The sequence below is a fragment of the Ursus maritimus genome, unplaced genomic scaffold, assembly GCF_017311325.1.
Source record: "Ursus maritimus isolate PB19 unplaced genomic scaffold, ASM1731132v1 scaffold_19, whole genome shotgun sequence".
Taxonomy (NCBI): Eukaryota; Metazoa; Chordata; class Mammalia; order Carnivora; family Ursidae; genus Ursus; species Ursus maritimus.
In genome coordinates this window covers 30,973,322-30,993,689 of record NW_024424341.1, presented here as the reverse complement: position 1 = coordinate 30,993,689, position 20,368 = coordinate 30,973,322, and the positions used below count along the sequence as shown (strand labels likewise).

At 45.7% G+C, this 20,368-nt stretch overlaps 1 protein-coding gene across 1 annotated transcript in view; it reads right to left on the bottom strand.

Moving 5' to 3' along the window:
- Positions 1 to 20,368, bottom strand: part of VAT1L (vesicle amine transport 1 like) — a 141,883-nt gene that overhangs the window by 42,489 nt on the left and 79,026 nt on the right. The window lies entirely within an intron of this gene.

The window sequence follows — 20,368 nt, the reverse complement described above, 5'->3', positions numbered from 1 at the left end:
TGTTTTGGTGAGACCTGTGGACAGCGTCGTGGAGGTCTCCTCTGCTTTTTCCTCCTCCGTTGCTGGGCTACTGGCTGTCACACTCCTGGCCACTCTTGTGAGTGGACCTGCCTCTGTTTCCTCTACCTTTTGAAACTTCATATTCCACACCAGACCAGATGAGAAGCAGCCAAGATCTGCAGTGGTTAGAATTGTGTGAAAAGTAAAAGTCCCCAGGTGCTGAACTGGTCTGTGAGGTTCCAGCAGTGATGACTTTGCCCTCCCTTCTGGAATTGTGACGTGTCTGGATACAGTTTGCGTTTTAGGTAAATGAGATATGTTGAACCTGTCCTAATAGGTCCAGGTATTTCTTGCTTTCTAAAGTCCTGCTCTGTGAATCCAAGAGCAAGGAGATTTAGACAGTAAGGGGTATTTTCTAATTTCTTGCCCTTTCTCTGTTGTTTTGTCTATATTTTTTTTTAAAAGATTTTATTTATTTATTCGACAGAGATAGAGACAGCCAGCGAGAGAGGGAACACAAGCAGGGGGAGTGGGAAGGAAGAAGCAGGCTCATAGCGGAAGAGCCTGATGTGGGGCTCGATCCCATAACACCGGGATCACGCCCTGAGCCGAAGGCAGGCGCTTAACCGCTGTGCCACCCAGGCGCCCCATGTTTTGTCTATATTTTATATACAGATTCACTTTCACTCATGCTCCACGAGATCCCCATTTGAAGAAATGGGATCTGAGAAGACAGCTCAAATTCACCCAACAATGCTTGCATAGTCCTGCATCCTCCCCACCCTGTCCCAGTCCTGTGGAGCAGGGGAGGGGGGTGTTCTTCCGTTCCATGTATTTCCACCTCTAATTAATTTTAAATAGGCTGCCTGGCAGTGCTGTTGCTGAACACTTCACATTCCAACTCCCAACTCTATTTCTGTTAATTGGAGAATGTTTTATTTCAACTAATCAGCCCAGCATCCTTTCCAATCAAAACAGCATTCTGGTCTAGGTACAACACCCATCACCAAAGGGCCCAATCAGATTTGCTTGTCGGGAAGCATGAGGGGCTTTCTATTTTTCCCCTGGACACCCAGACTGTGGGCAAAACACACACATACATACCTAGAAACTCTCAAGGGACTTGTATGCTTTCATTAGTGGCTGGCTGGTTTCAACCCTTCCCCTTCCCCAGTGGCACAGTCTTTACTGTGAAAGGTGATACTGATGCCACAGCATTGTTTATCAAACCAAGGCTCTTGTGAATAAATAAGAAGCTAGATAGGAAGGAATGATGGATAATGCCTGCTTCCTGACCAATTTAATTTTAACTAATAGCTGTGCTAAACTCATGAGAGAAAGAGAGAGCTTATTTCACTGAACAAACATTTACTGGGAGCCTATCCTGGGCCAGGCATTGTGTTACACATTCTGAACCCTGAGATGAAGAAAGGAAGTTTCCTGCACCCAAGGAGCTCAGAGTTGGATGAGAAGAGAGGCAAAGTAAGAATTATATAGAGTGTAGTAAGAGATAGGGCAGAGGAAACCCATGGGTCTTAGGAGCATGGTAGTGAGAGTGCTTGGCTCTACATGGGGTGCAAAGAAGGCTCTCTGGAGGAGATGTTTGGTTTGAATATGAAAGAATTCATGGTAGGACAGGATTATTTATTCTTGTGACCTTCTTCCCTACCTCTCCTTATCCATGGTGTGTATGTTGGAGGGGGATTGCCTCTGGGTGAAGAGTAGAAAGAAATCGTTTATTTAAAAAGTAATATACTGAAGTTATACTATGGGAGGGGGTGTCAGTGTCACCAAGAGAAACATGTGTTTGGCTTGTAGATGCCCCTTTTGCAGACTGTAAAAGGCAGTATGCCTCTCTGGCGACACAGAAGGATGGAGATTGGAGTGATACCCAGGTGTGCTACTCCAGTATGAAGCCAGGGCCCCGTGGGGTGTCAGGGGAGAGGAAGGACCCAGGAGACAGTGGGGAGGACAGAGGACAAGGAACCCTGGAAGCTCATACAAAGAAGACTATTTATGGGCTAAAAATTTAAGAAACCTTGTTCACCGTCCCATGGGATACATACTCATGATCAGCTTTGGAGGGCTGACTTATTTCCTTTCCATTTTAAACCCATTTTTTCAGGGACGGAGCTAGATATTGAGAAACAATCGAAAGAGGAGATTTTTCCATCCTCCCTACAGCTCAGATGCATGAAGTGTACCATGAGTAGCACCTATACTCCCAGCAGACATTTGCTGGCCACAAGGAGAACAGGGGTCAATGGGACAGGAGGCAAGGAGACAAATGGCCAGAGAAGTAGTCTAACAGAGAAGACAGTGGGTGGACTTACAGCAGTGGCTGAGGGAGAAAAGACTAGATTCAAGAGAAATGTAGATGAAAGAATGGACAAAACATGTGTGAGTATGTGTCTGTGGAGGAGAGAGTTCTACCATGGCCGCCTGTGTGGATGGTAGTACCGTTAATTGGAATATAATGAGAACAACATTTCCAAGCGTCTCCATCAGTAACTAGCTTACTGGGCTCACTGTATCCTCATTTCCTGGCCTCTAAGACAACACAGAATAAACAGCTTGCTGGGCCAGCTGGTGTAGGGTCAGTGAGAGAACCTTCCAGTTTCCTTAGCCAATTAGCAAATTCCTTAATGCCTTTGCTTTGCATCCCCACAGCTCCCCAGTCACACACTTACTAGACCATGAAATTCTTCAAAATGTGACTTTTTGATAGAAGAGATTCAGGTTTATGTCTCTTCTCCTCATTTACCTGCCTAGGTGGGTATCCTATAATTTAATGTTTCCTAGATGGTGGGAAGGGGCTGCTTACATCTGGAGGGTCTTTCAGATCCAGAAATTCAGTGTCTGACTTCAAGTGATTTCCATTCCTGGGGCTCCCCCAAGTATGAAGATGGGGAAGTCTTGGAATTCGGAATCTTTCCAACCTGTATCTCCACTCAAAGGCAAAACAAATCATACACTTTCCTCATTACTTTTTAACCTACTTCAGTAGTAATCTCTCCTACATCCCAAGAAATTTACTGGAACCAAAAGATCAAGGCACTATAGTGGAGGGACCCTTAGATTAGACAGAAGGAACCAAATCTCTGTTCCACCCTATACCAGTCTTGTTGAGTCTCAGTTTTCTCTTGGTAGCCATGTAAACTGCCTATTAATGGAAGCTACAAATACTCTAAAACATGAAGAAATTGTGGTTAGTTCTCTGAGCTGGATTGAAAAGTGCCTTCCTAAATGCAGTGATTTCAAGCTGAACAGGGATCTTTGGTACTACATTTGGATGAATTTACTTATCTCTGTTAATTTGCAGTGGGACTTGAGTCCCTTTAGCAGTTTTTATTACCCAATATTAAAGGAGATACAGTTACAGGAACTACTTTAATAAAAGATGATGGCACTGAAATTACAAAGCATAGACATGCTTTTCCACATAATAGGTATATCTTAGAACTAAAGATGCCTTAACCTTCTCTTTTCTATCTCTTCTTACTTTTCCCCCCTCTGATTCCACCTTCCATCTCTCTTAGTAATGCTTACAGGGAAGATGAGCCTAGACTTCCTCTAATCTCTCCCTTTATTTTTCTTTCATCATCCCTCCAGATTGGCCCCCCATTAATGAAGTGAGGCTTCCAAGGTGATTCTGAGAATCTAGGTTGTATTTCAGAGGCTTTGTTAGGCTAAGGAGACAAATTACTCAAGACTATCTCTTGATATTCTTCAAGTGCTGGTGGATGAATTATAACCTTTGATTCACTGAAGTAATACACAGGGATGACTTTTTTTTTTTTTTTTTTTTTTTTAATCAAAGCAATGTGTGTTAGAGCTCCTGGCTGGCCCAGCTGTTACCGTGAGAATGACTAACGTCACCATGAGAGCAATCACCAGTAATCAGAGGATGCTCTTTGCACAGGATGCTGACAACAAAGTGGAGAAATGACAGAGGTCACTTTGAAGATGTGCCTGCCTTTCAAAGAAAGGACAGAATTCAATATGTCATAAGAAGGATCCCCTTAGGAGGAGGTTAAAAAAAAAGAAACTCTGCTATAGATTCTTTCAAAAACCTTTCTTTCTTTGATATTGCTGTATGTGATCAAAATAACAAAATACCAATTTAGAAACCACCCTCATATTTATATATTTTTTCATCCTCAAAACAACCTTAGGGGAACACAGTAATATTCCCATTTTCCAGACCAGGAGGAGACACGGACCTTCTGAGTTTCATAGTCATGTAGCTACTAAGTGCTACAGGAGGGACTTGAATTTTGATCTTCTGAACCCAGGCCCCTGACTCCTTCCTCTGTACCATGCTGTAGGGATCCTGTCATAGGGGAAGTGGCTGGGGAGGCAGCATTTCCAAGGACACTTCTTGGCTCAACAACATGCTCAAGTGAATCCCTACCGTTGAGTTCACCAAACCCAGAATTAACGGGTGTAGGAGACCCTCATCCTCGCTGATCTCAGAGTGCCACTCACCCATTTCTTTGCCCAAAGACTTTCTCTTGCTGATGTTGCCTGCACAGCAGGCCAGAAGTGTAAAAAATTAATGTTCCCCATCCTCAGAGCAGCTTTCAATTAACGACTGTCAGAAGTTGATGCTTAAGTATTCCGGTTTCCTCATCCATCAGGTGGGATTACTCAGAGATGGGAGTTCTGTGGTGCCTCATAGTTCCCCCGTGGGCTTAACCTCCATTACCCACAAGGGTAGCAGGCTTGCTAATGCACCTTGCAGTGATTGCCTTTCTTTTCCTGTCTCGCTTTCCCACCTCCCCCACTTGGATCCCTGTCTCGGAGTCTCCTTCTGGCTTCTAAGGCCCCGCTCTGGTTCCCATCTCATGTTTCCCACCCCACTTGCCATTAGTTCTTCATTCATGCATGCATCCCCATAGGCTCAGTCTTGGGGTGTAACCAGTGCTGGAATGCCACTGATGTGTTCTCCTTCTAGGAGGAGGCCTCTAAGCCTTTGCTTACTCTGTTTTTACCCAACCTTGGCACTGTCCTATTCTGTGCTTCCTTTAAGGTTCTACCGAAGTCCATCTTCTCTGTGAGATCTTCCCTGATGATTCCCATATGGGGCCCTCCCATCTACTTAACAGGCTTTCTGCAACATCTCCCCATAGAAAACAATGTACTCCCTTGTCATATGTTTTCTTGTCCCCTAATTCTTCTTTCATCCATACCATTTGTTTCCCTCCCAAATAGACTTTAAGTTCCTATGTATTAGGATCATGTTCACAGCCAGCAGTATGCTGCTAAGTGTTTAACAACTGACTCTGAAAAAAAAAAAATATATATATATATATATATATGCACATATATGGACATACATATATTTACTATAAATTCTACTCACATAGTGAATGTATAGTCCACAATTTACAGGTGATAACAAGATATTACTCTTTATTTTAAAGCCCATATAGTCAGCTCATTCTCATAGAATGCTTTTGCTGTTTTTCATGGAACTGTTCTATCAGTAGCTAGCTGATGGTCAGAATTCAATCATGACTTGACAAATTGAGTTGCATGCCCAATAGATTTGGTGTTATTGACCCTGATATATGATTGATATCTGATCTACTGTTAAGCTATTTCTCACCCTCATCCAGATTTAACTCAATAAACTGTCCCCTCTTTCAGCTTCAGCACCAGCCGCGACACATTTTCAAGTTTAATCTGCAGTATTCACATTTTCTCCCTTACTTTCTTAAGTTTATACAATCAACAGCCACACAAAATCAAGCCCTGGTTTCCATGGTGTAAATACTCCCACTGTGGCTGATTTTTAAGCTACCCAAGTGATATCACTGCATTTATCATCGTGAAGCAATGCGGAGTAGCCACCATTATATAGTACTTTCCCTATCCAGATAAAATAAGTGTAAATAACCTTAAGAGCACAGATCATCAATTATAAAATAGTTAAGAACTGAGGAGTTTTAAGCATATATTACCTTTTCTTAAAATATAATTTTTAAATTAGAAGTTTATATACTTTGATATTTAATATCATAGTTTCGTTGAATGACTGGCTCACAAAATTCCTATTTAACAACAGGCTTTTGTGAGCTGGTATGAGCCGGCTCCAGCACACCACTGCATCTGTTTTGTAATTCAGAGTGTCTAGCATGGTTCTAGGCTGCAGTAAAAGCTCTCTGAATACGCGCTGTGTGAATGAGCAGCTTTAGTTTTCAAAAGGGCAGATGACCAAAGAACTTGAGAAAATAAGGCCGCCTTCAGTAAATGTTGTTGCCCAACTGCCCAGGGCAGCAAGCCAGAGGATGAGAGGGCCGGTCCCTGGGCTGATAGTGGGGAACAAGGTCAAGTAATAGAAGCCGCCGAATGACCTCTTTGTTACTTCCTTAGTGAAACCAAGGACCTTGGCTGATCAGCATTTGGATTCCCCTGTTCTCTCCTCAACAGGGACACGGGGCTAACCAAAGATATTGTATATCTAAGGTTGGGCTTATGTTTCTCATTGTCAGTTAATAACCTGGGATTCTGGTTTGGACATGGGCCTTATTGGGTGGTGCAGGCTGGTGTAGACACTGGCTGGTTACTACTGCAAACCAGCTGTGCAGCCCTATTCTGCAGGATGGGAGTCAGTGTTCGCATGTTATGGTTACGAGCAAGGCTCTGGAGTCAGACTGTTGGGCTTCAGATGCCCATTATTAGCCATGTGACCCCAGAAAGTTACTGGATCTCCCTAAGACATTGCTTCATCCTCTATAAAATGGGGATTGTGATTGCGTCTTATTCACTTGTTGTCAGGATTCAACGTGATGCCTGGCATGCAGTCTGTGCCCAAATAATGTTAGATGCTGATGCTGATGACAGTAACGTACTAGCACCTTTGGGCAATGGCCATTTCACTGGTATTAATAAGGTTTCTTTAATGCAGACTTCTCCAAGTCTTTACGATGTCACATGCCAAGTAATACCGTAAGCCGCATTTCCCAAACCATTGGTATTCACGCTTGTGAAACATGCCCTGAGAAGTCCATTTTTAGCTCTGTCTGGAAGTCTTTGAAACTTCCCTTCAGTAGAAAAGAGCAGCTGCTGTTTCTCAACTTTTCATTTTCCTTCCCTTGAAGTGGAAATGTTATTCGTGCCTGTTATTTGTGCCTGTTCGTCAGATACCAGGGCCCTCGTCAGAACTCCGGGGACTCAAGGGGAGCTTCAGGCATCCCTGTTTTCCATGTGGGAAGAATTTATATGTTTGCAAAGAATATTCAAGTCCAGCAGGCACGTAGCTAGGGTTTGCTCACACAGGAGCTAGTAGGAGTGAGCTCTGTGCCTGGTGGGATCCATCTAACAAGTGATTGTGTTGTCAATCAACCCCCCGAGCCTGGTGCCAGGATATGTGTACCAGGCAGGGAAGCTAGCTCCGACGGCCGACTGTGTGTGCCTTTTCCCGACTGTGCATTCTGGGATGACGTCATATTGATAACTTGCTATTGGTCATGGTCGCAGTATTTACATCACAGAAATTGGCAAATGCAACATATCAGGACTTTCTTCTCCAAGGCCAGTTGCTGAAACATTTAGCAGCATACCGCTGTGTGTACCACCTTTTGGGAGCTTTCTGTGCTACCTCTCACAAGATACACCACTTTATAAGTCTCTGTGTCTTCTTTCACTAAAGAAACTTGACATTCATTGTATCAGACACCTCTTATACAGCACTTTATATCTTCTGGGTCCCCTGATACTCTAGCTATTGCTGCTGGAACCATACAGGTGTTGACCAACTTTATGCAGTACCTCAGGCCCTGCTCATAACTGTGCCTCATCCCAAGGTGTCCCTGATGTGAAAGTGGGGACACGCGTGCATAGCCCAGAAGTACTGGGAAGTGAGTGCCTGTGGCAGCCCCTTTCACTAATGGGGACTGGAGGTCAGTGATCACACTTCCCTCTGGTGTCCTAGGAAGGCAGTTCTAAGAAGCATTTCTTGAGTCTCCCCAAGAATTGAGCACTCTAGCTGTATTGACTCATCCAATCTACCCACAACCAATCTGACTTGGGCAGCTAAGGAGACGAGGGCTCAAAGTGATTCGGTCACTTGTCAGAGATGGTTGCGTCTGCTCAGGAGGAGACAGAATTTGGACCCGCATCACTGGGACTCTGAATCTGTCCATGCCTCATACTGCCTCTGCCCATCAGTCAACCCAGTCCTGCCGGCTCCCCGCTCCTCTGCCTCCTCCTGATGATGGCTCCTATGGGAACACCTTGGTCTCTTGGAAGACCACTTACCAAAGCAGTAGCTGCCTTCAATAACACATTCTTTCTTCAGTTCCTGAATCTTCTCCTTCTTCCTCACTTTTCCTTCTTCCTTATGTAAATGTTTGCACATAAGCCTGTACCCCAGGCTCTGCTTTGAGGGGATCCCAGCCTAAGACACCTTCTAACTGACTATACGGACATCTGTCACATGACCCTCCTGTTGTGATAAGCACAATGGTAAGTAGGAAGTGGCCCAGGATGGAGAACCAGATCAAGTACCATTTCCTCTGTGAAGCCCTCCCTGGCTTCCCCAGACCTGGTCATGCTGTGCTCCCAACAGAACCACACTGTCCTGGAATTGATGGGTTTACACACCAAACCTCTCTCCTTCCAGACTCCAGATGCTAAATCAGTGGGGACGTTGTTTTCCTCATAACATTCCCCATAACAGAGTAGGTATCAAAAGAGCGAATAAAGAAAGCACTTTTTAAAAAGTTTACTGTTGAGCACATCTGAGAAAAGCCTGTTCATCCCACACCATTGTCAGGTGGAAGATGGTGACAGGAATTCCTGCTGCGAGCCAAGGCCATCCCAGAATTGCCGAGATGGATGGTGAGAGGAAACTCAGACAACAGCAGCAAGGAGAAGCAAAAAAATTAAACCTGCAGCCAATATGATCCCAAACCTCCTAGATCCCACACAATGCTTGGAATGTCAATGAGAGAAGCGGTAGCCACTGCTCTTGACTATTTTTAATGACTGTTTTTTTATTTTGTTTTGTTTTTTTTTAAGGCATGCTTCTCCACACTGCCAGTCAGGATAAGCTCACAAACACTTTAGGGGAAGCACAGACATGGGGGATGAAAGCTACAGAGTGAGTCATACTTGCAAAGCATTGAGGGAAGATCCAGTAACACAACAAACCTAAATTGCATCTAATGACATAAACAGAGAATAATGATGCGGGGAAGACTGCCAACCCGGAAAACAGAGGGAAGGAAGTCAACTTGTAAATAATAAGACGGCGGAGGACAGTGGCACACAGGAGCCACGTGGAAACCAGGAGCAGGGAAGCGAGGTAACAATGGATCTGAACAGGAAAGTGATCTCCATGGGGGCAGCAGGGACTCTTCCGCATTTGCTCTCAGAAGTTTCCTCCAGGGAAGATCAGAAGAAACCTCCCAGTCAAATTTTGAAACTCAAAGAGTAAAGTTGGAATCTTGTCAAAGGGAAGGAGGGCAGTGAGCATAATGTCAGGTGTCTCCTCTCAGCTCTTGCTTTTTCTTTCTTGATTCTGCCTCAGATTCTTTTTTTTTTTTTCTTAAAGATAACGAAGCCATGCCAAGATATTTAATATTACCTTTGTTTTTTTAGTCACAGGAAAATTAATTCAGGATTTGGAGCACTTAAACATCCCATTGTGTCCACACATTGTCCACAAGAGGTATGCAAATAAAGTCCAGTCCCCCGACAGGTAGGGGGTATTTCATTAATCTTTTGTAACCACGTAAGCATTCAGGCAGAGTTGAAGCCCTCCTATTTACCAGCATTCTTTCTTGTGAAGCTCTCCCATTACTGAGCTTGCAACACTGTATTTTAATTGTCTGTTCGCATGCCTGCTTTACCACCAGCTGGTATTCTCTGCAAGGATGCTTTGCTTTTCCGCCTCTCCAGCCCCTAGCTCTGGGCTCGGTAAATAGTAGGTGCTCAATAAATGTAAGTTGGCTTACAAAAGAATGAAAAATTATTCCATGCAGCTACATGGAAATTGAAAAAAAGTCTTAAATAAAAACTGGGTCAAGTGAGGAATCCTTGAGTCACCTAAACAATACTGAAAGGACACTTCTTTACCTGAAATTCTTGTATTAGAAAGAGAAGAAGGATTGATCTAAGTGTCTCTAGGGAATTGAGGAAGTGTCACGAGCTGAATGTTTGTATCCCCCCCCCAAATGCATATATTGAAGCCCCAACCCCCAATGGGCCAAAGCAAACGCCTCCATTTTCTGATGAAGCTATGTCCCTCCATAAGCAAGCATCCTAACACACTCCTAATTTGCTCACACAGCTCATGAGCACATCTGGAGCACTTACAACTGCAGTTGGGGGCGGGGGCAGCAGACGTACAGGAACAAAAGGAGGTATGGGCTACATTAAAACCACAGAAGTCGTTTTGTTTACGCTGGCACAACTGTGGGTGATCTCTTTGCTTCTATTTTCTAAATGTTGTATACTGTGATTATATGCTATTTATATAACTTATGCTTTTAATTGCAAGAAAAAATTTATTCTGGGGAAAAAGGCAATACAATAAGCAAAGCACACAAGCACACACACAAACACACATATGCACACAAACACACACATACTCACAAACACACATGACCTCCAGAATAAGAAACCTAGTTGGATTCCTGGTTCTGCTACCCTGTACACATTACCTTGCCTAGTCCCTCTTTTTAAAATCCTGTATAATGGGCATAATGTCATCTGTCCTTCCTGTCACTGTGTGTTTACTGGGGCCAGGACTTGATGCCTAAAAGTCCAGCAAAATGCTGTGCAAAGGGAAGGTGCAGGGTGGGGTGCAGCCTCTCTGAAATGTCACCTCTACACTTTTTTTTTTTTTTTTTTGAGGGAAGAGAGAGAGAGAGAGAGAGCACAAGCAGGGGGAGGGGAAGAGGCAGAGGGAGAAGCAGGATCCCTGCTGAGCCAGGAGCCTGACGTGGGGCTTCATCCCAGGACTCTGGGATTATGACCCAAGCCGAAGGCAGATGCTTAACCGACTGAGCCACCCAGGTGCCCCCACCTCTACACTTCTTAGCACAGCCCTGCATTCAATGGTTTGGATGGTAAAAGCAGTCCTCTGGAGTACCAGCCTTGGAGTCAAGGTAATCTGTGCTACCATCAGAGTCCTGTGTCTTGGAGGAGGCATCAGCTCTCCTGGCCTCAACCTTCTCATCTGAACCATGGACATAACGAGGCTACCTACAAAAGGTTGAGGTGAGCATCGTGTGGCTATCAGCTTAATCACCATGTCCCCATCCTCACCCAAAGGGGGTTTGTGGAGCAAATTCGCTGAATGATAATGTGTGTCTTGCTAGGGAAGCCACGAAAATGACCCACGTTTGGGAAGAGATATGGAAAGGAAGAAACCAAAGTTGCATTCAGCACCCACTCTGCGGCATTTCTGTACAGCACACAGTTTACAGCATACACATGGCTTGCCCCAGATTTTAAAACTGGCGGGAAGAGCAAGGGTGATCAGCCGCATTTTACAGAATCAGGAAACTGAGGCTTGCAACCCAAAGTCACCCATCTGCAATCATTGGGATTAGGGAAGGATGCACCAGGGTCTTGAAACCCACTGTTCTTCCCCTGAACAAAGTGGCCTCCAATCAGGGAGATTGGGCAAGCAGGGCATAGGGCTTAGGACACAGTCACCCCCACTTTTGAAGGGGCCAAGCTATCGCCACGAGCATGGCTTCAGGAGAGAGCCCACTGGAGAGTTGAGTTTTGGCTTTAGCACTTTGGTCTGTACGACCTCTCAGGGTCATGTGTACAGCGGGGAGATAACAGTTCCTTACAGCACGCAGGGCTGCTGTGAGTGCAGACGAGCCGGTGCACGCCAAGTGCCCGGGACAGTGCCTGGCTCAGCGTAAATGTCAAACTGGATCCACCGTCATTGCTTTGTCGCTCGCCCAGGGCTCCACAGGCAGCTGCTGGCTTGGAGTTTATTAAATGACTAACCAGAGCATGGCACTTCCCTGACAGCACCGCCCCAAACAAGCTAACGGTTTAGTAATCAGAGCCTAGATGGTTGGAGGATCAGAGGATCCAAACACCAGCATGTGTTTATCATTTGGGCTGCTTAGAGCTTCTGTTCCAGAAAGCAGCTCCCACAGATGCCTTTGGAAATGAGTAAAAGCAAAGGCAAGAAGCAACAGTAAAACCTGTTCACGTCACAGTGGTGGCAAATCAGGGGGGAGCCAGCCCTGGGAGGGTGAATTATAAGAGACAGAAAGACAAGGCCACACCCTACCCCGCCCTCCCCAGATGGTAACAGAGCTGACTTTTACAGGGTGTCAAGACAAGCCCCAGAGCCTGGCCCCGCGCCGGCTATGACATTTTCACAACAACCCCATAGGGGAGGTACTACTATTATCCCCATTTCACAGATGAAGGAGGGGAGCCTAGAGAAGTGAAGTCAGCTGCCTTTCCCAAGGACTCACATCTATCACCAATGGAAGGAGGACTTGGCCCAATTCTGAAGCCTGTTCTTTTAACCCTTATGCAGAAATTTGTCTCCTCAGCTCTTTATGGTTCACAAAACATTCTCCCATTCTGAGTGTATCTGACTCACCATCTGTTGTGTATTGAATTCAGGCCCTCTTTGAAAATTCATACGTTGAAGTCTTAAATCCTAGGACCTCAGAATGTGACCTTATTTGGAAAGAGGGTCTTTGTAGATGTAATTAGTTAAGATGTGGTCACACAGAAGCAGGGTGAGCCTTATTCCAACGACTGCTATCCTTATAAGAAGGGGAGAATTGGAGACACACACACACAGAGCACCCCATGTGAACACAGAGTCAGCCATGGGGTGATGTGTCTCCAAGCCAAGGAACACCAAAGATGCCAGAGAACCCCCAGAAGCTGAGGGAGGGCTGGAAGACATTCTTTCTCACAGTCCTCAGAAGGGACCAACCCTACCGACACGTTGATCTGGGACTTCTGGCCTCCAGAACCAGAACCGGGAGACAATACATCTCTGTTGTCTTAAGCCATTCAGCCTGTGGTCCTTGGTCACCGCAGCCCATTTTCAGTGGGAAAGGGGATGCTCAGGGAGGAGAATGCCTCCAGCAGGCGGAAGTGGTGGCAACGCCCACAGCACACCTGCCTGCCGGGATGCGACTGTTCTTCAGGCATTCTCTGATATAAATGTGTGCTCCGGTGTGCAAACGATCTTGGCCTGCCGCACGGTTATCTTCCTTATCTGCTTCTAGCGAATAGGTCAGAATCCGCGATTAACACATCAGTACAAATACCTCGGAAAATATTTGAAAATGGTCCTTCTGTTGTCACCTTGCAAATGAGACCTATAAAGTAATTGCTCCATTGCCTTGGAAAGCAAACAGAAGCAACCAGGCATTTCTAGCCTTGGAAGTAGCAGAATTTTGTCTAGGTCTTTTAAAAACACAGCCAAGAGCAGCCTGCATGGACTCCGTCCCTGGCTCACAAGAAACTCCAATTTTGTGATGTATTTTCAGCCAAACGATAGGCATGAAGGCAAAAGTGATCATTTTCTTCATCACAGAAATGTATTCATTGCTGAGCTCCCAGAAGGAGCGCTCAGCTGTGAATAAACCTAATCCGGCCATATTCTGTGGTCTCTGGTGGAGACAAAATTGTCTGGTTAGAGCGTGGATGGTTAGACACTGCACCGGACCGATGGACACGTCTGCCCGGAGGCCCTGGAAATCTTCTGCACGGCACCCCTGTGTCCTCCTTGCTTGGTCTCTCGCCTGAGAGTCCCTGGCCCCAAAGATCTCAACTCTGTGGGGAATACGTCTGCATTACACTGCAAGAGTAACAGCTAGCAAGCACTTAATATCTGTCAGGCATGAGGTCATTTAATTCCTCCAATTAGAAACTGCTGGAACATACCATTATTTTCTCCATTTATCTTTTTTTCCTTTTCAACATTTTTCATAGGTAACTCTCCATGAACATGTTGATGAAGGAGGCAAGCCCAGGGAATCCAAAATCAGGGGCTCCTCTCTTGGGGTGGCAGGTCATGGCAACACTGGGATGTTGGGAACGCTCTTGCAGAAGAGCCGACACCATCCCTGAAATCTTGAAAGGGGAGCAAGAATTTCACAGGACAAGGACAAGGGAAGGGCATGCTAGGTGGAAATAACAGAGAACAGCATGAAGACAGGCATGGGGCCACAGAGACCCAGGTTCTTGAAGAGCCACAAGGATGCAGTTGGGCGGAGTGAGGATGGCACCGTGGCAGTGAGTGGGCAGTGGTGGGAGTTGGACCTGCTCCGTTTCCTCCCCTGCTCTCAAGGTCTGCCTCCAGCCCTCCCCGTCACTTCTTGCTCAGCCAGATGCACCTTTTCCCTGTTCTTGCATGTGCTGGCCTCTCTGTCTCCAGCTTCCAGGCCTGGGCCCGGGCCGTAGCACACACCTCGGTCACCCCTCCAGCTCTCTCCATGTGGATTTTACATCCTGCTTATGTAACTGTCTGGCTGTTCACTTCTGCCACCCTGGCTGCTCCCTCAGAGCGGACCCACCTCTTCCCACTTACAGGTGCATCTTCAGAGCCCAGCTCTGTATTTGCTGAATAGATGAAGTCTTAATTCCCAGTTGCTGCTATAACAACCCCCTCCCCCAGCCAAACACAACACAAATTTATTCTCTTACAGTTCTGCAGGTCAGAAGCCAGAAATGGGTCTCTGCATTAAAATCAAGTTGTCTATAGACTGGTTCCTTATTCAGCCCAGCACAGATGCATAAGCTAGCCAGAGCTATGTCTCAATTTGCTGAACTGTTGGGTAGCTCAGAGCAGGGTTGAGGGCGGGTACATGGCAGGGCCTGAAGACAGGCTGGTGCTGGGAGGTTGGAGCTGCAGAAAATACATGTGACCAGGGCATGCGGGAGACTGTGCATGGAAATTGGGAATGTCTGTGCGTGTGTGTGTGTGTGTGCCTGTGGGGCGGGAGTGATTGTGTTGAACTGAAAATTCTAGGATTGTCCTTGTGAGAAAAGGGGACATGCGGCAAAGGAAAAACGAAACTTAGGGACACAAAGCAAACATAGCCGTAACTTCTGTGGGGACTCAGGTTCCTCATCTGGAAACTAGGGGAAGGGACCAGGATACATGGATGGTCTCACAAGGCCACTGAGGCAGGGGATCGGGACTTCCCAAGCTGTACCTCCTCCCATCTCCCCTTATCCTGACTCTATGCAACCCTTCTGTCCATCCACCCCCCCACAATATGACAGCCTTATTGAGATCTGATTTGCATACCATACTGCATAATGCATTATAATGCATAAAATGTGTATAATGCAATGGTCTTTAGTATAGTCACAGAATTGTGCAGCTACCACCACCAGTAATTTTAGAACATTTCCATTCCTCTGAACAGAAGCACCATACCTCTTAGTGGTCCTTCTCATCCCCCCCCCCCCAATCCCCCAGGCCTAGACAACAGACTATTCTACTTCCTTAACAGCCCTGCCCTGGAGCCTGCTCCTCCTGGCTATTTTCAGGGCTTTTGATCGCTCAGTGCTGAATGGGAGGCTTATGCTGGCTGTCAGCCTGTCTTACCCACGCGTTCCCTCCACGCGTTCCCTTCCTGACCCTCTGCATCCAGGCTTCCGCCCTCATGATCCTACTGAGAGGGTTTTCTGAAAGGTCAACATGACCCAAAGGCTTTTCCTCTGTGCTTCCCCACTTGTCAGCAGCAGCCGACACTAATGACCTGTCAATCTGCCATGATGGTCCCCGTGCCACTGCCCTGTCTGTGGACACCTCGTCTTTTGCTTGCTGTTGTGAAGGCTGGGGGATGCTGGGGTTCTGGCCTTATAGCCTTCTTCCCTCTGCCGCAGAGAAGTGGCATGGACTCGAGAACTGATCTGTCTTGGTGTGACGGTGTGGCCACATACAAGCTGTGTGACCTGGGGCACCTTCGTCACAAACCCCGTTTCCTTATTTGTGCCACAGTGATAGTAATGGTACCCACCACTCGAGGTTATTGAGGGGATGCAGTGATTGAATTAACAGAAAATGCTTGGTACATATTGACAAGCTATGCAAAGTGTTTGCTAATGTGATTATTTTGCTTATTCTTTTGTTCAATGAGTTTGTTCATTGCCATTTTTTCAATAACTTTTCTGCATCAGACTTCCTGGGTTTCAAATTTTCATTGAATTCAATATAAACAGGAGATTGGGGCAAGTGTAGCTTCCCGAAAGCTTCACATTTGTGACCTGGAGGATGGGGATAACAGTACATGGGTGTTAGGCTTGTTGGGCGGTCTAAATGATTTAATACATGCAGAACACTTAGAACAATGCCCGGCACACAGTGAATCCTCTGGAAGCAGTGGCAGTAGCAACAGTAGTAGTAATAGTACCAGTCATTACCCTCCTCTCTCATCTCCATGTGATTGGGGGTTTGAATTGTGGACATCTCCACCTGCATGTTCTACCATCACCCTCAAACCAAACTCACAATAAGCTCATCATATTTTCTCGTGACAGCGTCTACTACTGCTGAATAAAGTGGTATTTGCCAGCACCCCACTCCTGGTCTCCCAAGTTAGAAGACCATTGATCATCTCTGACTCTTGCTTCTCTTTTGTCTTTTATTTCCATCTTCCCTTCTTTCCAATGACCCCGACTCACTTAATTCTCTCCCATTCCACTGCCCCCACTTCTGTCTGGGGCTCACCTACCCATGCCTCAAAATCTGCAGTGACTTCCTGGCCAGACCATCTGCCCCCAGTCCCTCCTCGAAACCAATGAGCCCATGATACAACACACCTTGCCTGCTGTGGGGTGATGGCTTTAAAATATCTTCCCTACTGCCAACTATGCCTCAGAACGAGTTTCCAAAATCTTTAAAGAAAGTCCATGCCAGCCACTTGCCATCTGCCATAACTAAGTGGGATTTTCCATGGTTTCTCCTTGAGTCTTTGCCTCCTTAGCTTGGATTTGGACAACTGTGTCCGATGCCTGGCTTCATCTTCTGTTAACTTCCCAGTCTGATTTTGGAGTTGGAAGTCTGCCATTTCTTTATACTGACAGTCACACCTCCCGACCTGGCTTTGTCTCTTGGGTCATTCCACCCTCTGTTGCTGTTTTCACATTAATCTGTCCCTTATCAAGTCATCGTCTTGCTCCAGGACAGCTAAGTGTCCCTATCAAGCTCAGCACATATTATTTTTTCTTCATTGATTCTTTGAGAAAGATCTATCTCTGTATAGGTTTTGTGATGGCATAGGATGAAAGACACACATGTAATTAAACCACAACTATTAACATGAAGGGAAAAATGCAAGGGAAATATAATGAGGGATTAGGGACACTTAAATAAGTGACTGCATTTGGATAGCGAGCTTCACTACAGTCAAGGCAAAGAGAGATATACAAGGAAGGGCATAATTAACATAATTTGCTAAAAGGTAATCATGCCAGATTGCTAGGGAGGCAAATTTTTTCCTACTTTCAAACAGAAGGATGACATCATCTCCTAGATCAGCTCCAGCAGGATTTCTGCAATCACAGGCACGTTCTTCTATCTCTGCATGATCTAATATGGTAACTGCCAGCCGCATGTGACTGTTGACCACCTGAAATGTGCCTAGTACCCCTGAGGAACTGAATCTCTAATTTGACTTAATTAATTTACATTTAAATAGCCACATGTGGCTAGTGGTATCATATTAGAGAGTGCAAACATAAACAATTACATAAATAATGTTGTAAAATGCTACAGACAATGCCTTTAATAGAAGACTTTTAAACTGCCAAGATCTTCATGGAACCCTATATGAGTTTACTGGGGCCACCATAACAAAATACCATAGACTGGTGGCTTCAACAACAGAAATTCATTTTCTTGCCATTCTGGAGGCTGGGAGTTCCAGATGAGGGTGCCGGCAGCGTTGGTTATATTCTGAGGCCTCTCACCTGCCCCTGCAGATGGCTCTTCTCACCGTGTCTCCCTGTGTGCACATCCCCGGGGTCTCTCTGTCTGTCTTAATCTCCTCCTCTTAGAAGGATACCAGTCAGACTGGATGAGGGCCCACCCCAAGGCGTCATTTTAACTTAATTCATTCTCTAAAGGCCCTGTCTCAAAATATAATCCCATTCTGAAGTACTGAGGGCTAGGGCTTCCACATACGAATTTGAAGGGGTACACAATTCAGCTCATAACAGAGTCCTCCCTGTGCTAAGAAATGGCAGATGGGCAAAGGCATTTGTCCTCAGAGGCCACAGCTATATAGTCCAGGTGTATCATACTAGTGTCACACATGGGACCGGGATGGGCTTCCAGGAATTGAAAGGGTCAGATGGTGCCGTGTTCCTTAGGCCACGCTCTCTAAGAGCAGTCACCTCACCTAGAACGTCAACTCCTCCTCCTCTGCTTGGCAGTGAAGGCCTCCAGGACGTGACTCCATTGACCAAACCAACGTTACTTCCTCTCCTCTGTAGCTAGCCACCTCTTCTGTGTTTCGCTCAGACCTCTCAGCCCCACCTACCCCATATTCCTGCTTCTGAGATTTTGTCACTGACTCTCCGGCTTGGAATGCCTTGTTTCATAACCCCCCAACATCATCCAAAGAATTTGTATCCTTCTGATCTCAACCAAGCCCCACCTCGTTCTTGGAGCCACTTGTGAGCATTCATTCTTTTTTTAAAGATTTTTATTTATTTATTTGACAGAGATAGAGACAGCCAGCGAGAGAGGGAACACAAGCAGGGGGAGTGGGAGAGGAAGAAGCAGGCTCATAGCAGAAGAGCCTGATGTGGGGCTCGATCCCAGATCGCCGGGATCACGCCCTGAGCCGAAGGCAGACGCTTAACCGCTATGCCACCCAGGCGCCCCGTGAGCATTCATTCTTAATTAACATTATTCTCTCTAGCTTTCAAATCCAGTTGCATTTGAAAATAGTACTCCATGACCGATACCTTGGTGTTGTCTCAGAAACTAAATCATTAACTTAAGGGTCAGGGAATCCTAAAATAGTACTAGCACATAGTAGGTCTCAATAATGTCACTGCTGCTTGGTTGACAAATACAAGTATGTTTCGCTCCTTTCCCACCTCTGAACTGTTTGAAAAGATGAGCTTTTTTCTAACTTAATGTACAGCTGCACATTTAATATCTGGAGGCAAACCTGAAGCTGGAGCATATCTCTGCTTCATGTATTAAATTTACAATAAAGTCAAAGACAGATGACTAAAAAGAAACACTAAATCGTTTCTGAAATTATTAAATCTTCTAGTCTGAGGGCTCAGAGAGCCCAAGAAAATTTTCTTCTAATCCCTATGGGCTTTATATTCCATCGATGAAGTTACAGAGCTGGCCTGAAAAGCAATTTTGTGAAATCATTTACCAAAGGGGAGGGGAAAAATCATTACAGTCATCCTTCTGGGGTTTGCAAGTAATAAGCATGCTCTATTCTCCTCGAGCCCAGAAGAGCCGCGTGGGCTTGATAAATAACTGAGTTTGGCCCAACTGCAGCTCTAAACAGATGTCTGTAAATATTGTAGAAAAGAACCCCCAGAAAGTTGGTGGGTGTTACTGATGAGTGGCTGTGGACGTTTTTGTTGGCAAACAGGCAACAGCTGTCTGTCTCCCCTCTGTGGATGACTAGCCTAGTATAGGAACGTATAATTCCTTTGTTTTCCTAGTGACTTTCTTAACCAACATGGCTTCTTTTAAAAGCAGTGTTTCTCAACTAGTGAAGATTTTGCCGCTCCTCCCTCTCCCACTCAGGGGACATTTGACCATGTTTAGTGGTATTTTTTATCACCATAGCTGACAGTGGAGGGCGCTACTGCTGTCTAGTGGGCAGAGACCAGAGGTGCTGCTAAAAATCCTACAAAGCATAGGGCAACCCCCACCCCCAGCAAAGAATGATTTGGCCAAAATGTCAATTGGACCCAAGTTGTCTTAAAGTAATAATGCCTTGTTTTAGTATGTCTTCTTCCTTCCTTCCTTCCTTCCTTCCTTCCTGCCTTCCTGCCTTCCTGCCTTCCTGCCTTCCTGCCTTCCTTCTTTCACTCAACACATATTTATAGTTGAACATAGATGATACCCAGGTAGTCGTATTTCTGTGTATTGCTGGATTCATCAGTTCACTCATGGAATGCGTGTTTATTGAGCATCGACTCTGTGCCAGGCCCTGGGGTCTTGAACGGCACAGTCAGGGTCTTTCCTCATCTGGGGTTTACTTCCTAGTGGAAGGGAGACGAGAGTCTCGACAAAAGCCAGCAGATGAACAAGATCATTTCAACCAGGGATAAATACAGTGGAGTTGTCAAATAGAGTAAAAAGAGGGAAACTGACCTGGGTGGGTGGCTGTGTAGGAAGCACCTTTCAGGACGGGCTTAGGAA